The following is a 20,698-nucleotide window of genomic DNA, read 5'->3' as shown; positions in this document are numbered from 1 at the left end:
AATGACATGTGAGCACGGAATCTTATAAACCTGCCATTTTTGACAACTACAAGTGTTCTGCCTTAAATTTACCTCATGACGATGATTACCCCTATATGCAGAGTTAGGGTTTATTGGTGTTCTGACTTCAAACAGACCATCTTCATGACTGAACACGGTAACTGAATGCTTTGGTGCCTTTTTTTCCCATTTATTGAATTCATTCTTTGCATAGGCCGTAATGCGTTCACCGGCAGTAACCTCTGCACATGCCTTAGTATACCGATCGGCAAAGTAGGCGACACAACGATAGTATGTAAGTTCAACTAATGCAGTTATGGGCAGATTTCTAGCACTCTTTAGAATTCCATTGAAGCTTTCAGACAAGTTTGTGGTCATTGCCCCATAACGATGTCTACCATCGTATGCTAACGTCCACTTTTTCACCGGCATTTCCCTTAAATACTTCTCACCATCTGCACTTAATTGAGTAATTCTATCCCTGGTGATTTGATACTTTCGTAACTGATTCTCCATGCCTGCCCACATTACCATAGCCTTCAAGTTTTTATTCCCAATTTGTTGATTGAAATTGCTAGCCACATGGCGAAGGCAAAAACGATGATATCAACGTGTCGATTGACATATAGTCCGTATCGCTGCCATTATACCAGGATGACGATCAGATATGACACATAACCCTTCTCGATTAGTGACATTAATCTGAATACAATGCAAAAACCAATACCAGCTATCATCAGTTTCCTTCTCCACAATGGCAAAGGCAAGTGGAAAAAGTCTGTTGTCACCATCCCAAGTTAATGCAATCAGTAACGTACCTTTATACTTACCATATAGGAAAGTTCCATCTATACTAATCACTGGCCTACAATGTTGAAAACCTTCAATTGATGGACCAAAAGCCCAGAACACTCTCTCGAATATCGCACAGCTTGGCATAGTAGCAGGTATTGTTCTCCAAATAACCCTACTGTCCGGGTTTGAATCAGTCAAAGCTTTCAACCATTTTGGCAATAATTGGTAAGATTTGTCCCAATCACCAAACGCTCTACCAATTGCTTTCTCTTTTGCCTCCCACACCTTGAAATAAGAAGGCCTGTATTGGTACTTATTGTAAAGAGTCTGTTGAAGTGAAGCAATCTTTATGGTTGGATCATTTTTGACAACATCCCTCAACTCTTTCTCAATAACATGGGTGTCTAATTGCTCGTGATCTTGTGTGAGCGTAGACTCTGTACATGTGTGTGGACCATTGTACTTCCTAACCTCAAACAACCCATATGTAGCCCGGAAGCATGCTCGAAGACGCCAAGAACAATTTTTGCACCTTACAGACCAACATTCTGGATCTGACTTTCTTACACAAAATGTTTGGTTCCTCTTGATGTGATAGCGTTTAACAGCAACTTGTAGTTCATCCTTATCGGCAAAAAGCAAGCCCACATAAAACTCTTGGGTAGGGTCCCAAATACTCTGAGTGGGCTTTTCAAATGGTGGGGTTGGATCAATTATATTATCCCACGTGTTCTGTGAAAAGCTTAGTGATGAAGGTTGATGGACTCCCATAGTTGGACTGCTTTCATGATTACCTTCATTTGGAGGCTCCTGTTCATCTCCAATATCATCAAGGACCTCATCGTCAACAAGTTGGTCATCACTATCCATAGTCCGCATCCTTTCTGATAATGTATGGACCGCATTTTCAGTAGTAGCAGCTATGCGATGTGTATCATTAGGATCATTAGCAGCTCTCTGAGAGGCGGTTTGGTCATACTGAGCTTCAAACTCAAAACAAGTAGTCTCTTGTGTGACATGCTCAGTTGGATTATCATAGTCAGCATCACTGTTGGAAATTGGCCGAGAATGAACATGTTGGTCCTCAGTTGCAACATGGGTATATGGAGAATGATAGTTAGTGCCGCCAATGTTGATTGGAGAATGAGCCGCATCTTGAGAATAATGACCAATATGAGTGGCATATGGATCATGGAAGTGCCCGCCATGTGAATAGTTAAACGATGCACTCGGTCCTTCGTTGGCATATCGAATGGGGAAAACATCTCGGTGGCTTCTTATAGGCTCTACACCCACGTATAACTCTGCACCTACAAATCCATATTGACGGTCTAACATATCGAATATTGCATTGACACCATTATCATCTGCTACCAAAACTTGCTGGTAAGTCACAGGATGTGGATGACATTGAAATGGAAATCTATACCAAATAGTCAATTTTGAATCTTCTCTGTTTATATGAAGCGTGGATGCTACTCTATCACATAAATCTTCAAATGTAACACCCCGGCTTAATGGAAGCATAGAAGGAGGTGGCCCTTCGTAATAAACTCCATTTTCTCCATGTTTAATTATTCCACCGGAATGGATGAGAAAAATGAACAACTTTTCTGCCATCTACAGTAAAGCATAATAATAGTATTAATAAATTAACACAACACAACCATTACAATGCAATACAAGAAGGCAATCCATTAAAAATATTCACTGATAATTATAGTATTAAACATACGTGTATATTATAGGCTAACAAACTAAGTATTTCTTTAAGGAAATATACGTCAATTTTGAAATTTAGGCAAGAATTCATGGATAAATAATTTAAAACATATCATACAAATCAGTTCATATTGCAAAACACATAATACAGAAACAAGATTTGCATGAACAAATAATTTAACAAAAAAAAAATTTTCATGCTTAGCTATACCCCTAAAACATATCAACATGAATATTATAAAAAGAAAAGTAACTACTTAAGAAATATAACTCACCTTTTAAGAGATAACGAACGGATAGATATTTGCAAGTGTTGTTACTTATAGTTGTTTGTAGAATATATGGCACGCATGATTTGAAAATGGTTGGTAAAATTATGAGGGGAACAAGAGTGGAGAAGAAGGTTGATGGAATTTATAGGGGAAAAAGAGTAGAAAATAAGAACGGTGGAAATTTCAGTGACATTAGCACTGTTTAAATAGGATGCAAGTTTCATATCAGTTAAATTCAGTGACATTATAGGGTACTTTTACCATAAAGAACATGACAAACAAAACTCCTTCAGTCAAAAAAGTACTGAAAGAATCTCTGCAATGTCACAAATACTGAAAGAATCTCTGCAATGCCACTGCAATGCCATTGTACTTGAATCTATCCTTATAGGGTACTTTTTTTTATATGTGTACTTTTTTATCAATCTCTCCCCACTATTTCGGCAACAAAAAAATACTGAAAGAATCTCTGCAATGCCAAAAATACTGAAAAGAATCTTTGCAATGTCATTGTACTTGAATCTATCCTTATAGGGTACTTTTTTTCATATGCGTACTTTTTTTTTTTTTTTATATCTCTCTCCTCAATTTCGGCAATGCCATTGCCACAAACCAGATTAGATAAGGAGTTGAAGTGATTGGTTGATTGACTTTTTGTTTTATTTTTTTTACTTTCTTTGCTTTTTTTTGTTCACAGCGTGCACGTAAGAATCTATGTACTTTCTTTACTTTTTCTTTTTTTTTTTTGTTAACAGCGTGCACATCAATCAATTTTTTTCTTCTATATTGTAAAAATCTATGTACTTTGTTTGCTTTTTTGGGTTTACAGTGTACACATCAATTTTTTTTTTTCGGTATTGTAAGAATCTATATACTTTATTGTTGTTTACAGTATGCACATCAATCATTTTTTTATTCTATATTGTAAGAATCTATATACTTTCTTTGCTTTTTTTTTTTGGTTGATAGTGGCAGATCAATCTCTTTTTCTTTTAATTAGAATCTGTATACTTTCCTTTGTTTTTTTTTTTTCTTTCTTTTTTTTTTTTTTTTTGTTTACAACGTGCACATCAGTCAATTTTTTTCTTCTATAAGAATCTATGTACTTTTTTTTTTTGTTTTTGTTTACAGCGTGCACTTTAGAATAAGAATCAATGTACGAGAGGCTGTGGAGAATAAAAATCTATGTACTTTTTTTTGTCTTTGACACTTTTACGAGAGTTTGGAAGAGAGGCTGTGGAGAATGAAAATAAAAATGTACACCACAGTAGCCATCATGCAAAGGAAAAAAGATTTACCAAAGGAAAAATGTACACATTTCTTGTTTTCACAAAGGTCTTACGGTTAGTAGTATAATGTGCTATGTATACTATTTAGGCATAATATTTTTTGCTACAATGATGCATAAATAATGATAATACTTATTTTGGATCATTTTTAATAAACAGTCATTTTACATTGACTAGTGATTGCGACGATGAGGTACATTTAATTTTTGTTGCGTTCCACAACATGGAGGATGCCTATTTTCTCGTTGTGGGTACCTTCGTGCTTGCACAGGACTTCTCCCCATGCGCCTCGGCTGTGTTATAATATCAACCTCCGTTTGATAATTACCATAGTCATCATCTTCATTATCTGAAGACACCTCCATCTCTTGGGTATCTTCTGCATCTTCCCCACTATCCTCATTTGAGGCATCTTCCTCAGAGTCTGTTACAGAGGCCTCTTCTTCGGAGTTTGGAGCACATACCCATGTATTTTGTGGTGTACAAAAATCACCAACATGAGGGGGTGGCTGGGAAGGTTGTGGTGTGCAGAAATCATAGTTGTACTGGCTATCTTGGTCATAATTGTATTGCCCAGCATAAGATGGAGGTGGCGATGGGTGATAGGAGGGAGGTGTTGAATTAGGTTGGGGATAATGGTCATAGCTAAACAAACCCTCAAATCCTTGTCCTATGGAAGTGGATGACCCAATTTGTTGATATAAATTCATGCAATACTCGTTGACATTAATACCAGCAAATGTTGATGGCCCAGCTTGGGTAGAGCTGTACATATTGTGTTGTGCGGAGGTGGATGGTCCGGCATCATCATTTCGGCATTGTCCACGTTGTACAGAGGTAGATGAGTGGGTTTCAGTATAGGTTTGTGGCTGTCTTCCTTGGCGCCTTTGTCGTCGCCCGAAGTTTGTCACCCTTTCAGTAGGGACGGAGGAAATATTTGTTTCCATTGATAACTTCAGTCGAGTAAGACCCTCTACTATTGGTGGAAGGACTTGCTGTGCTGTGAGATCATTCCTCTGTTGATTTGCAACAGCTAAATTTAACATTTTATTGACCTCAGTTTGCTGCCGCAGAAAAAGGAAAATAACATTTATTAGTGCAGTAATATTGAAAAAGTGAAAATAATAATTTGTTATCAATATTAGTGCAGTATTTGGATGTGTAAATAACTTGTTATCAATATTAGTGCAGTATTATCGAAAAAGCTAAAATAATAACCTGGTATATATGGGCAGCCGCCTCTGGTGTTGTGAATAGGTGACCATTTTGCTGGTACCATGTTGCGTAGTCCACACTTAAATCAAAATGGTCATCTCCAACTAGAAGTTCAGCTCGCATATTCCAACGCTCGTAGTATTGGTCATGCTGCCTTCTCCAATTGATAGTGGACTTTCCTGTCAACTTTACACAATGCACAGATTTATCCAAATTGTCTGTAGGCCACCTTGGACATCTTTGCAACAACCCAAACTGTTGCATGACTCTTTCTGGGTGGTAATACTCTACAATTTGGAAGCACAGCAATGGCGCTGTTGTAGTCCATATATTTCTTTCTGCAAGACACCATGGATGCATATAGTTATCGTATGGTGTCCAAACAACCTGCAATTCCAATTACAATAACTATGTTATAATCAATCAAGACAATAATATAACTAGTAAATTAACCATTGATGCATTGTGATATATTACCTGTTTATTATTATGTGTATCGTGATTAGAACGGTATGAACGCAAAACATGCGTTGGTGTATGAGTGAATGTTCTTTTGGTATCCCACCTATACACAATTAATGATTGTCATACAATATTTAGGGTTTGGAAGTATCAAGGATTACAAAATTGTATAGAAATAAAAAGTAAATATTATACCTGCAACCGTATGGGTCGTCGCCATTTAAATTTGTTGGATTTATTGGAATTGGGGTCAGATATGGAAGATGCTCCCACGCCCATAATTGTAATATGAAAACAGGACCTGCAATCTCTGTGCTTTTTTTAATAGCAGCAGTACACAGCTCTTTATAAAGGTAAGCTAGTGTAGCACTACCCCAGCTATATTCCCCAGCTACACCAAAGTCGTCTAACAGCTTGAGAAAGCAGCAATGCAATCTACTTTGGCTCTTATTTCCAAATAGTAAAGCCAAAACCTGAAACATGTATGCCCTAGCATGCTGTTGGGTTGTTATAGCATTGGCACCCTCTGGTAGGTTTGAGAATGTATCCCTTACCCATGTTATTTTAAGGCCACCAAATTTCAATGCTGTTTCAGGTGGTGTCACCCCAAGTAAATTACGACATTCTGTACTCCAAGTCAAATTTATTGGCCCGCACACTGCATTGCCATCAATAGGCAATCCTGTAAGGATTGCTATATCCTGTAGAGTTATAGTCATTTCACAATTAGGTAGGTGAAATGTATGGGTACTACATTGCCATCGCTCTACCAAAGAAGTGATAAGACTCCAATCAATATCTATATGTGGTAGGCGGGTAACACGGTATAATCTACATTGATGCAAATATGGGGCGATACGCTCGCCTAACTGCGGGAGGGGTGCAAACGATTGAGGTCGCACTCGTAAGGTGGAAACCTGAATTTTTGTTTAAAAAAAAATATACAATGTTATATTGCTAATGTATAAATTATTTTCATGTAAATTGAATAATTGTATATATTATTAGGACATTAATAAATTTGGATCTTGCAACGTACATTGCCTTCCATTGCATCATTAGAGATGTGGTATTGTTGCTCCATTTCAAATATATCTACAACAAAATTGAAAGAAACTCAAATAAAGGATTTATGAAGCAAAATTTTTAATAATAATAATAATAATAATAATAATATTAATAGTTTTAGCAAAAATAATCATACACACAATAATTAGTATTAACTATAATTGAGATGCTTACCACAATTGTGATGCCAACTAAAAGAGTGAGAATTGTAGAGTGATACTTGCAAAAAAAAAAAAACAACACACAATCAGATAACCATAAAAAATAATTCATTAATCTAAAATTTGAATAACAAGAGCAACAACAACAACAACAACAATTATCATAATCATAGGTATACAAATAATATTAATTACAATTACAACAATACATAATATTTTACAATGTTAATGCTTCTAATATTTACAAAGCACATGTTTATACAATAATAATAAATTTGTTAATTTCTAGAGCTATAAGTTAATAAGCAAAGCAAAAAAACTTACATTAACAAAAAACTTACAATCCTTAGTTGTGGCACACTGAAACAAAGTAAAAGAATAACTTTGCAGCCTGAGGAATTGTGATGAGATGCAATTCTACTTCACACTTATCTTCTCTTTTATTACCAATTGAACAATAAAAAGACAAAAAAGAAAGATTTAGGCGTGGTAAAATTTATTTTCTGCAGAGAATATAAGTCAGATGAGACGAGGAGCAGACAAAAAAGAATGGAGATGAGGTGAGATGAGATGAGGAGTAGACAAAAAAGAATCACGTTAAAGATTTACGTGTGGCAAAATATATTTTCTGCAGAGAATAAAAATCAAATGAGATGAGGAGTTGAGGTGATTGGTTGATTGAATCTTTGTCTTTTTTGGTTTACTTTCTTTACTTTTTTTTGTTTACAACGAAGGAAAGTCCACTGTAAGAATCTATGTACTTTCTTTGTTTTTTTTTTTTAAAGCGTGCACATCAATCATTTTTTTTTCCGTAGTGTAAGAATATATGTACTTTCTTTGCTTTTTTGGTTTACTGTGTACACATCAATAATTTTTTTCTTCTATATTGTAAGAATCTAGGTACTTTCTTTACTTTTTTTGGTTTATAGTGTGCACATCAATCATTTTTTCTTTTCTATGGTAAGAATCCGTACTTTCTTTGTTTTTTTTGTTTACAGCGTGCACATCAGTCATTTTTTCGTTCTATAAGAATCTATGTACTTTTTTTTTTTTGTTTTTGTTTACAGCGTGCACTTTAGAAAAAGTGTACTTGAATCTATCCTTATCTATTTCTAAAAGAACGTGACAAACCAAACTGGTTCAGTCAAAAATATATTGAAAGAATAATATGCGTACTTTTTTTATATCTCTCTCCTCTATTTCGGCAATACCATTGCCACAATTCTTTTTTTCTCACATTTTCGGCAATTAGATTGTCACAAAATTTTTTTTCCTATTTCGACAATACCATTGCCACAATTAATTTGTCACAAATTTTTTCCCCCTATTTCGACAATACCATTACCACAATTTTTCTTCTTTTTTTTTCCCACAATTTCAGCAATGGCACTGCCGAAATTGGGAAATTATTTTTTCCCACATTTTCGGCAATCCAATTGCCGTTTTCTCTCCTTTTTATTTTTAATCCTTTTGTACTTTTCTTTTCTTTTCTTTTTTCTCATATTTACGGCAACGCTATTGCCGTAATCCTTTTTTCCTTTCTTTCCCACAATTTCAGCAATGGCACTGCCGAAATTGAGGAAAAATTAAATAATTTCCCCCTATTTCGGCAATAGCGTTGCCGTAAATGTAAAAAAAAAAAAAACTGGGATTACCGAAATTGTGGGGGGAAAAAAAAAAATTTTCCCCAACAATTTCGGCAATGCCATTGCCGAAATTGTTTGGGAAAAAATTTTTTTTTTTCCCACATTTTCGGCAATCCCATTGCTGTTTTCTCTTTTTTATTTATTTATTTATTTATTTACATTTACGGTAACGCTATTGCCGAAATAGGGGAAAATTATTTAATTTTTTCTCAATTTCGGCAATCCCATTGCTGTTTTCTCTTTTTATTTATTTATTTACATTTACGGCAACGCTATTGCCGAAATAGGGGAAATTATTTTTTCAAATTTTTCCCCAATTTCTTTTTATTTATTTATTTCATTTACGGCAACGCTATTGCCGAAATAGATATTTCCTCCTATTACGGCAATGGGATTGCCGTAATCCTTTTCTCTTTTTCTTTTTTTTTTTTTTTTTTTAATTTTTTATTTTTTATTTACATTTACGGAAACAGGTGAAATTTTTTTTTCCCTATTTCGGCAATCCCATTGCCGTAATCCTTTTTTTTTTTTTTTTTTTTTTTTTTCACATTTTCGGCAATGCTATTGCCGTAATCCAAATAGGGAAAATTTTTTTCCCCAATTCTTTCTCTTTTTTTTTCCCACATTTTTATCAATGGCATTACCGAAATTGTGGGGAAAAAAAAAAATTTTCCCCAACAATTTCGGCAATGGCATTACCGATATTATGGGAAAAAAAAAAAATTTTCCCCACAATTTCGGTAATGCCATTGCCGAAATTGTGGGGAAAAAAAAAAAATTTTTTCCTCCACAATTTCGGCAATGGTTATTCTCTCTCCTCTCTCCTACTTTTTTGTTATTCTCTCTCCTCTCTCCTGCTTCTGGTTGAATTTCGGTAACAGTATTCTCTCTCCTGCTTTTTTTGGCTGAATTTCGGCAACGCCATTGCCGAAATTCAGTCTCTCTCCTCACTTCCCCAATTAACTTTGAACAGTAGGTATAATGCAAATTAACTTTAAATTTTACAATTTTTACCCAAAAGACTCCACATTACTGGCTTCCTTTCTTTTCGTTATTTACAGCGGTGTTAGAACTAGTTCAAGACCAACCAAATGAAGCAGAAAGCAAAAATGTTATGTTTTTAGTGAAACCAAACATGGCCTTAGATATTCTATGTGCAAATCTCATTCCCACACCTAAATAAAATAAGATGCATCTCAAGGCATATGGATAATGTTTAATGTTCATATAATTCTTATAAAAGATAACCCCTTTTATTTGTTAGATAACGCCATATAAATTGGATTTTGGTGCACAAAATTCTTAATGTTACCCACTATATAACTGGAGGAATAAAGCACATTTAACATTTGAGTATTCGAGAGAGATCTTGAGAAAGAGATATTAGGTGATTGTTAATCCTTTTTGTCAACCACGATAATCTTCCCCCTAAAAAGCCAAATAATTATTAGTTTTTGAAACTCTATAATTATCTCAAATTAACTCCTGACTACCTCGATAAATCTTAATAAAAAAGTAGACATTGTATTATTGTTTAAGCAAACTTATTTATTAATAGACTAGGAGTAATTTACTGCTTGGTATATTTACTTAGTGCTAAGATATTTAACAAGCAAGTACATTTAATGCTAGACAATTAACTAGTCATATTTATTAATATGTAAAAATTAATTATGACAAATCATTTTTTTATAAAACAATCAAGTTTCATGCTAGACATTTAATAACTAAAAAATGACAATTTCACTTTGTGTATTTATTAATGTAAGACAAATTAATTGGTGCAACCGTGCAAATATTAAACTAGCACATTTATTACAATTTTTTATTTTATTTTTTATTTTTATATGGCAACAAATTTAGTATGTAAATATTGAAAATTTAAGTTAGAAATGCATTTAATGTTTTATTAAGACACTTAATATGCAACTATATTTAATGTTGGATATTACAAAAAGCATTTGTTAAGACATCTGTTAATGAATACCAAAAATAAAAATAGCAAAATTTGCACTATCGGCCATTGATGTTAACAAAAATTACATTGGCCTCCCCTGTATTTCTAATTTTAAAATACCCTTGTTCTTAAAAATAAACTTCAATCACATTTCTTGCAACTTAAAACCGTTTAATCAAGTAAAGGAATTTTAAATATAGTTTAGAAACTTTTTTGTATTTATACATTTATCCTCCTTTACAAATGACAATCCAATTTTCTTATCAATATGGGTTTAGAAACAAAAGGAAAATATTTTTAATCACAATTCAATAACAAACAAAAATCTAAAAATGTATCAATATTGCACAATTAAATATATCCCAACAAATGAATATAAGATTTCCCAAGAAAAATAACATTGTTCTTAGGAATATGATCAAAAACTTTATGGTGCATTATTTTTCCTTGTTTAGTGAATTTAAGTCTGAATAGAAGCTACCCAGAAATTTGCAAGACGCATTCCTATTTCATTGAGTTAACAATTTTCTTACTAATTTATGTTTACAAAAGCTAATAATGGGTAGAGACCGAAGTTGGTCTAGAGAAAATTGCACAAACTATATCCTTTGACAATGAAGGGTAAAAGCAAATGTATACAAAATATTTAATTTAAATTTTTTAATTTTTTGATATTTGATTTAATGTTTTAACAATATAGGCAGGTGAGTGCAAAAATTCTTTTTGAAAAGTTATGGATGTTTGGTAACAATTTGAAAGAAGGGAGATGTCAATATAATTTTAGTAAACCTCAAAGGAGGTTAGTGCAATTTTCCTAATGTAAAGTTAATGTGCATTCATTATGTCTACCAATCATTTAATATTTGAACATGTTTTGTAAATGTACAGCTGACAATCTCCGGTTATAAATAAGAAGGGCAATGCATTTCAAGTGTTACCAAATATCTTTTTTGAGCACTAGAAAAATGAGTCAAATGATCATAGCCCAACTCTATTGTTTTGTGTTTATCCTTCTCCCAATGCGACCCCAAGTCAGGCGGGATTACCGGCAGAGTTTAAGCATACCAATAAGCAAAGGAAAAGAAACTTACAAAGATTCCCCTAGTAACGAGGAGCAAACCAAGAACAGCTCACCTCCAAATTGTTGTCTGGAGAAGCATCCTCAGTGGCAGACCAGGCCTAAGTCCCTTGGAAGGGGGCGCTGAAGAGGGTGAAAGCCCTGTCGTGCCCGGACCCTGTCGCACCACGAGGCACTGTCGGCGAGTCGGGTTGTTTAGGAATGCAACCCCAATTGGGAGGTAAATTCCGTCCAAGGCTAAATACGTCCGAGAGACCGATAGCAAACAAGTACCACAAGGGAAAGATGAAAAAGATTTTGAAAAAAGAGTCAAAGAGTGCTTGAAATTGTTGGGATGGAAGCGGATGGGGGCTGGCAATGCGCCCTGGTCAGATGTGGAACGACAACAGCCGGTCCGCCAATTGACTCGGGGCGTGGACCGATGCGGATTGCGGCGGCGGCCCAAGCCTGGGCTATAGTTATGCCCGTGGAGATGTCGTTGCCATGATCGTGGTTGGCAGCGCATGCCTCACAGCACGCCTCGACATCTGCACACTCCTAGCATCAGCCTGCAAGCTCCCCATTCAGGTCGTCTTAAAACATGGACCAAGGAGTCTGACATGTGTACGAGTTAACAGGCCAGTAAACCCGTAAGGTGCAAGTAAGCTGATTGGAGGAATCCCCCTGAGGGTTGCACCGCCGACCAACCTTGATCTTCTGAGAAGGATTTGAGTGAAAGCATACCTATCGGGACCCAAAAGATGGTGAGCTATGCCTGAGCGAGGTAAAGCCAGAGGAAACTCTGGTGGAGGCCCGCAGTGATACTGACGTGCAAATCGTTCATCTGACTTGGGTATAGGGGCGAAAGACTAATCGAACCGTCTAGTAGCTAGTTCCCTTCAAAGTTTCCCTTAGGATAGCTGGAGCCCACGTGTGAGTTCTAACGGGTAAAGCCAATGATTAGAGGCATCGAGGGCATAACGCCCTTGACCTATTCTCAAACTTTAAATAGGTAGGACAACGCGGCTGCTTCGTTGAGCCACGCCAAGGAATCGAGAGCTCCAAGTGGGCCATTTTTGGTAAGCAAAACTGGCAATGCGGGATGAACCGGAAGCCGGGTTACGGTGCCCAATTGCACACTAACCTAGAACCCACAATGGGTGTTAATTGATTAAGACAGCAGGACAGTGCTCATGGAAGTCGAAATTCGCTAAGGAGTGTGTAACAACTCACCTACCGAATCAACTAGCCCCGAAAATGGATGGCGCTGAAGCACACGATCTATACCTGATTGTTAGGGCAAGTTCCAGGCCTCGATGAGCAGGAGGGTGCGGCAGTCATTGCAAAACCTGGGGTGCGAGCCCGAGCGGAGCCGCCGTTGGTGCAGATCTTAGTGGTAGTAGCAAATATTCAAATGAGATCTTTGAAGGCTGAAGAGGGGAAAGGTTCCATGTGAAAGGCACTTGCACATGGGTTAGTCGATCCTAAGAGACGGGGGAAGCTCGTTTGATAGCGTGCTAAGCATGAGCTTCGAAAGGGAATCGGGTTAAAATTCCAAAACCGGGACATGGCGGCTAACGGCAACGTTAGGGAGTCTGGAGATGTCGGCGGGGGCCTCGAGAAGAGTTATCTTTTTCGTTTAACAGCCTGCCCACCCTGGAAACGGCTTAGCCGGAGGTAGGGTCTAGCGGCTGGAAGAGCACCGCACATCGCGTGGTGTCCGGTGTGCCTACAGCGCGGCCTTTGAAAATTCAGAGGACCAAGTGCCTCCCATGCCCGGTCGTATTCATAACCGCATTAGGTCTCCAACGTGAATGCCTCTGGTTGATGGAACAATGTAGGCAAGGGAAGTCGGAAAAATGGATCCGTAACCTCGGGAAAAGGATTGGCTCTGAGGGCTGGGCACGGGGGTCCCAATCCCGAACCCATTGGCTGTCGGCGGATTGCTTGAGCTACTCCCGCGGTGAGAGCAGGTCATCGTGTGCCGGCCGGGGGACAGATTGGGAACGACCGCCTCAGCGGTCTTCCCCAAGCATCGAACAGTCGACTTAGAACTGGTACGAACATGGGGAGTCTAACTGTTTAATTAAAACAAAGCATTGTGATGGTCCCTATAGATGCTCACGCAATGTGATTTCTGCCCAATGCTCTAAATGTCAAAGTGAAGAAATTCAACCAAACGCGGGTAAACGATAGGAGTAACTATAACTCTCTTAAGGTAGCCAAATGCCTCGTCATCTAATTAATGACGTGCATGAATGGATTAATGAGATTCCCACTGTCCTTGTCTACTATCTAGCGAAACCACAGCCAAGGGAACAGGCTTGGTAGAATCAGCGGGGAAAGAAAACCCTGTTGAGCTTGACTCTAGTCTAACTTTGTGAAATGACTTGAGAGGTGTTTGATAAGTGGGAGCCGAAATGCAAAAGTGAAATACCACTACTTTTAACATTATTTTACTTATTCTGTGAATCGGAAGCGAGGCTCTACCCCTCTTTTTGGACCTAAGGCTCGCCTCGGCGGGCCGATCCGGGTGGAAGACATTGTCAGATGGGGAGTTTGGTTAGGGCGGCACATCTGTTAAAAGATAACGTAGGTGTCCTAAGATAAGCTCAATGAGAATAGAAATCTCGTGTGGAACAAAAGGGTAAAAGCTCGTTTGATTTTGAATTCCAGTACGAATACGAACTGTGAAAGCGTGACCTATCGATCCTTTAGACCTTCAAAATTTGAAGCTAGAGGTGTCAGAAAAGTTACCATAGGGATAACTGGCTTGTGGCAGCCAAGTGTTCATAGTGACATTGCTTTTTGATCCTTCGATATCGGCTTTTCCTATCATTGTGAAGCAGAACTCACCAAGTGTTGGATTGTTCACCCACCAATAAGGAACGTGAGCTGGGTTTAGACCGTCGATAGACAGGTTAGTTTTACCTTGCTGATGACAGTGTCGCAATAGTAATTCAACCAAGTACGAGAGGAACCATTGATTCGCACAATTAGTCATCACGCTTGGTTGAAAAGCCAGTGGCGCGACGCTACCGTGCGCTGGATTATGACTGAACACCTCTAAGTCAAAATCCAAGCTAGCAACAATGGGTGCTCCTGCCACCCAATTGCTGACCTACAGTAGGGGCCTTCGGGCCCCCAAAGGTAGGGGTGGCAAAATCTGACATGACTCATGAACTTGACACAACTAATTTGTTTAGAAACAGGTTATGGGTTGAGGCTAAATGGGTTCGGGTTATATTCAAGTCGACACGGTTGACCCGTTTAATAAACGAGTTGTGTTTGTGTTCAACATATGAACCCGTCTAACCCGTTTGACCTGTATGTATTATGAAGGTATTATATTTTTTTTATTATTGCTTAATTTGTTGTTGTAATTATACATTTTTTACTATATTTATGGTTCTAATTCTATTTTAATTTTAGATATATAAAAATTGATAATAAGTTATTCAGGTCAGGTATGACCTATTAGTTAAACAAGTTATTAAACGAGTTATTTGTATTAACATTTACATGACTTGTTAATTAAAACGTGTCTTGTCGGGTCGACTTGATTAATAAACAGGTCAGGTTAGGGTTGAAGATTCTTAACACGTTTACTAAACAAGTCAAATTTGAGTCAATCCATATAGTCGAGTACTCATGGCTCGACATGATACGAACCTGACCTGGGAACATGAATTACCACTCCTACCTAAAGCCATGTGTCTTTGGCTAAGCCCCTACAGTGGATGAGCTACGTGGGCCGCCTTGAAGTATAATTCTATAATTCCCACCGAGCGGCGGGTAGAATCCTTTGCAGATGACTTAAATACACGACGGGGTATTACAAGTGGCAGAGTGGCCTTGCTGCCACGATCCACTAAGATTCACCCCTGTGTCGCTTCGATTCCCCCTTCTTCTCCATCCCCCCATTCCATAATCTCCTCAAAACTCTTTGCCCTGTTCCGTCTGGAGGCTAACCCCCCAATGCCCGCCCAAAGCCATGTGCCCATAGGGGGCTTCTGCCTTGCCCTTCCCTGCTTGCCCACCTATGGGGGCTGCCTTGGCCTCAGCCGCCTGCCCCGGGCTTGGTAGCATGCCCATTGGGGGCTTCTAGCCTTGGTAGCGTGCCTCTTGGTGGCTGCCTTGGCCTTAGCTGTATGCCCATAGGGGCTGCCTTGGCCTTGACTGTGTGCCCATGAAGGCTGCCCTGGCCTTGGTTGCATGCCCTAGCCTTGGCAGCATGCCCATTGAGGCTGCCTTAGCCTTGGCTACATGCCTTAGCCCTTGGCCTAGGCTGCTACATGCACTGGCCCTTAGCCTAGGCTGCTGCATGCACTGGCCTTGGCAGCATGCCCATGGGGGCTGCCTTAGCCTTGGCCGCTGCGTGCACTGGCCTTAGCAACGTGCCTATGGGGGGTTGCCTTGCCCACAAATTTGGAGTGATTTCCCAAAAAATTAGGGTTTTTTGGAAAAGGAGTTTATTTGTCCCAATGAGGCAGGCATATTGCATGGCAGGGTGCCCAGGGGCATGCACGCTAGGCCGTATCGCCCTGCATCGTCCTGCACTCCGAAAAAATTGGCTCGTGCCTTTTTCTATTTTTGTGTTCCTAAATTCGTTCCATGATTTTAGAGGAGGATTCTAGCAAGCGATTCAGCATTCCAAGCGTTTTTGAAATTTTTATGACTTTTCCTATTTTTTGACTTCCTAAAATCATAAAAAATAAAATATGTTGAATCTGGCCTCCAAATTTTGACAGGTTGAAGGGTGGATTTTTCTTAGTATGTGTGCAAAAAATCAAGGCAAGACCCTGAGAATTGCTCCAAAAAAGACCCATTATTCCTCCTCAACAAATCAATGTTTCCTGGTGCCAGAGTGGATTTTTTCCTAAGCGCTCTTTAGCGGGGAGGAGGTATTCGGCGATGCACAGGAGTGACCCCTCTTAAGCTTAGCAATGGGTAGGCATGCTTATGACGAGCCCTCAGGCACCCAACCTCGCATGCTCCCTAGCATGAGGCCACACCCACCCGTGCCTAGTGGCGAGGGGTCAATGGTCTCAGTAGCCATGTGGTGGGGGGAAGTGTAGGAGGTGTCCAAGGACGCTATCTGGGCTTGGTAGCAGCACCCCCCCCCCCCAAGTGTTGCCATGGCCTTCTAGGGGTTCCAAAGGCATGACATGGCCTTGCCGTGCTGCCATTGCCCCTCAGGCAATGTGCATGCTAGGGCCTTGGCTGCGTGCCCTCGGGGCCTTATTGCCTGCGCCCAGGGGCATGCCAGTGTGCCCACACAAGCATGCCTTGGCCTTGACTACTTGCCCATGGGGCTGTCATGGCCTTGGCAACATGTAGGTGGGCATGCCTTGGCTTTAGCAGCATGCATGCGAGCATGGCTTAGCCTTGGCTGCCTGCCCCTAAGGGGTGCACCACACCTTCATATTAGTTACTTGCATAATTCCCATGCGAAAAAGTTGATGCGGAAATGTAAAACGGTAACTATCTAAGATCCTACATACTTGATAGCAAGTGGATATAGGGGCAGTGCCTGGTGTGGATGCCTCATCACAGGACATATGTGTGGAAACCTCGTCCACACCCATAACTGCACCAATAGCAGTGCACCGCCAATTTGCTTGGTTGTCTTCTCTGATGCCTTACAAAAGGTGTCTATATAGCCAACTTAGTGCTGCACTACCCCAACTATATTTCTTTCCGTTGCTAATTGGATTGAAAAACTGCAAATACATAATTGAGAGCCATTCGCTAGACTTGTCCATAAACAGCATACCACCTAACATCCCCAGTATGTAAAACTGAGCATATTGCTGCATAAGCACCTTAGTGGTGTCAGCCGGGAGAGGGTTGCTAAACTGCTCCTCAAGCCATTTGGCTTTTACCTTCGGCCCTTCCATCACTGCAGTGTTCTTACTAGCACTGACTTCTTTGTTCGGCGGCTTATGCCCTAGCAATTCGGCGCAGAGGTTGCCCCAATCTTGCATATGGGCAAATCCTACCATCGGTAAGCCATCTACAGGTACCCCCATTATAACCTCCATGTCTTATGCGTGATAGTCATCTCACCGTGGGGCAAGTGGAATGAGTGCGTCTTTAGCTGCCATCTCTCCACCAACGCCGTGATCAATGCATCATCAAGGTCTATATTTGGGACCCAAAGTAGCCCCTTTAACCCTGCATCTGCGATATAAGCAGCAATTCGTGGATCTAACCCACCTTCTGGCACACTTATAAATCGGTGACTACAAGTCAGTACACTTGGCACTTCTTGCAAACGGAGCAGCATTGTATTAATAATAACATTCACTAAGTACGTAATAAATATGCTTCAAACTTAAATGCCAATGCTAGGGACAAGTGCATGGTAAGAATAATCTTTCTACTACACTACAATTTTGGACAAGTGCATACCTCGCTTGCCAAAGGAGCATCCCAAAGCGAACTTGAACGATGCATAGGCTGCCTCGTCAATAAAGGTTGGATAGAAGGTCCCTCTCCATTTGGGTCCATATCTAGCATAAATTAAAGATGATTAATGGCCCATTGTACTTAAAAGCAATCAAATACAACAATATGCATCCTAGAAGCCAACCCAAACCTAGGATAAACATGGAAACCAAAAGGATTGAAAGGAGATACTGATGCATATCTAAAATTTTAAAATCCCAACAAATTTCCCAAATTATAAATTTTTTTCTAAATATACGAAATTGGCCATTCCTTCACTTCCCCTAGCAGTGGACAATGAATTTTGCCAACAAAATTTCTCTCAACAACATAATATAGAGCAACCATCACTGAAGAAAGTGCAAACCTATCACGTTATCAAAATCACAACAGTTCAATAAAATATAGAAATTGTTAATTAGAACAACAACATAATATAATGCATCAATGTGATGAAGCCCTAACACAATTAAGCCGAACCCTTTGTCTTCTCTCATATTCCTAAAACGACACTGTCTCACCTTGTTCCCATATTATCACCCTTGCCAAAAATCAAAATTTTCACATCAATTATTACCCAAAAAAAAAAAAAATTCCCATCAAGTCATCAACATCCTTCACTTTACGTGATCTCTCAAAACAAAAAACAAAAAAAAAAGGTGAGTCGCTTTATGCAAAGTGTGTTTCACCGTTTGGTTGCCGAGAAATAGGGGGAATCACTTAGTTTCATTTCTTTTTAAATTTTTTTTTAAAATTTTGGTTTATGTATTGAATTTCTTATAGAATTGTTAAAAAAGATCGAAGCTTTATTGATTTTTGAGATTGAATTGGTATGTGGAATCAGATTATATTTCTGGGTTTTGTTTGATTTTTGAAAAGATTGAATCTCAGATCGGATCTTTGCGTATATGCTTGTTTTTTGGGGGCATTTGGATTGGTTTAGATGGTTGTAGAAGCTAAAATAATAGTGGGTTTTGAATTTGTGATTGTCCCATTGTTAAATTTTCTTGTTAATTGATTGGCCCTTAGTAGCAACTAGCTGCTCTATGCATTCAGTGAAAGCATCTTTAGTGCATTCGAGCTATTCAGATGGTCTAATTAGGGATATGCCAGTTATTGTTGACTTGAACATCACCGGTGTTTCAGAGATACAAGATACACCAATGTCACCCTCCAAAAACCATGCAAAAACAATCAAACCCAAAAAAATACTCATTTCGGTCAAAAAAATCAAAACCTAATTAACCCAGCATTTCAAAACACAAACCCTAATTTTGAAAATGAAAATTCATACAACATTCATCAAATCAAAACTAACCAAATTTATCATTAAAAAAAAAACCCTAATTTCATTCCACCAATCAAAACCAAATAACGAAAACCTAAACCCCTAATATCAAAAATTCCCATCCCACAAAACACCAAAAAAAAGCCAAAATGTTTAGTTACCTCAGCAGTGAGATATTCGAGCACGATGGAGAGATAAATTGGAGCACCAACACCAACACGCTCGGTGTACTTTCCAACCTAGAGAAACCTAGCGATCAATGTGCAATGTGACTGAGAGGGAGATGAAAGCGTGTGGGAGAGTGAGAGCGAGATTGAGAGAGTGAGAGGGAGATTGAGAAAGTGAGAGTGATGAGAGAGTAAGACTTTTTTTGATATAGATGAGAGAGTAAGATTGAGTGGGAGTAAGTTTGAAAAAATGTTTTAAGTAGCTCGGCCATACCCGAGTTTAGTGAACTCGAGTATGAGTCTGCATCATGGAAGTAAATTATCCCGAGCCATACTCGAGTTATAGAAACTCAGGTACACACTAACACGGTACTTGAGTCCTAAAAACTCGAGTACCAAGTGGCATTTTTTAATGCCCAAATGCCATGTCAGACAGTGCCACGGTGGAATGCACGGTAGGAACTCGAGTTTACTAAACTCGAGAACCATTTAGAACTCGAGTTTGGTGAGCTCGAGTACTAGAAAAGTGGTAGATTGCTGATTAGTTTCGAAACCATGCTAAATTGCTACAAATTTTGCAAAATGATAGTATTTGGCCATTTTCACCGTACATTTTGCGTGCATTACGTATAGCATTATATTCACCTACTAGAATACGGGTTTAAAGGATAAAGAATTCTACTCAAATGAAGTTAGTTGTTGCCGTCAAACTCGGCAATATCTAAAAGATAGATTTCAATTCAATATAAACTCCACTACTATTCCTTCATTTCTTTGCAATCGAATTTTATTGTGCTTTTATCATTTAAAAAAGAAATTTATTATGACTTTCAGCTAAAAAAAGAAATTTATTGTGATTGTGCCTCACAATTTCCCAAGTGAAAATATTCCAAGTTCTACCCTTCAACTCAAAACAATTTTTCTATTATAGGCACACACTTATGTCACTTTAACAACTTGCACATTTGTTACGTGTGATTGAGTTATATAATTTATATATTGGTCTTTAATAGAAATTTAGTGAAAAATAATTCAATCATTACTTATCAAGTGGCTAAGTTATTTCAAAGTGCTCATTAAAAAAAAAGTTATTTCAAAGTGTGTATTACATTAGTGTATTCTAATTAAATTGTTAAGAATTTTCTCTAT

At 38.5% G+C, this 20,698-nt stretch overlaps 1 pseudogene; it reads left to right on the top strand.

Moving 5' to 3' along the window:
* Positions 1–11,609: 11,609 nt before the first annotated feature.
* LOC115969670 lies at positions 11,610–15,547 on the top strand (annotated as a pseudogene).
* Positions 15,548–20,698: the final 5,151 nt, after the last annotated feature.

Source organism: Quercus lobata, chromosome 11, assembly GCF_001633185.2.
Source record: "Quercus lobata isolate SW786 chromosome 11, ValleyOak3.0 Primary Assembly, whole genome shotgun sequence".
NCBI lineage: Eukaryota > Viridiplantae > Streptophyta > Magnoliopsida > Fagales > Fagaceae > Quercus > Quercus lobata.
The sequence above is the reverse complement of the archived record's forward strand: the minus strand, read 5'-3'. Positions and strand labels throughout refer to the sequence as shown.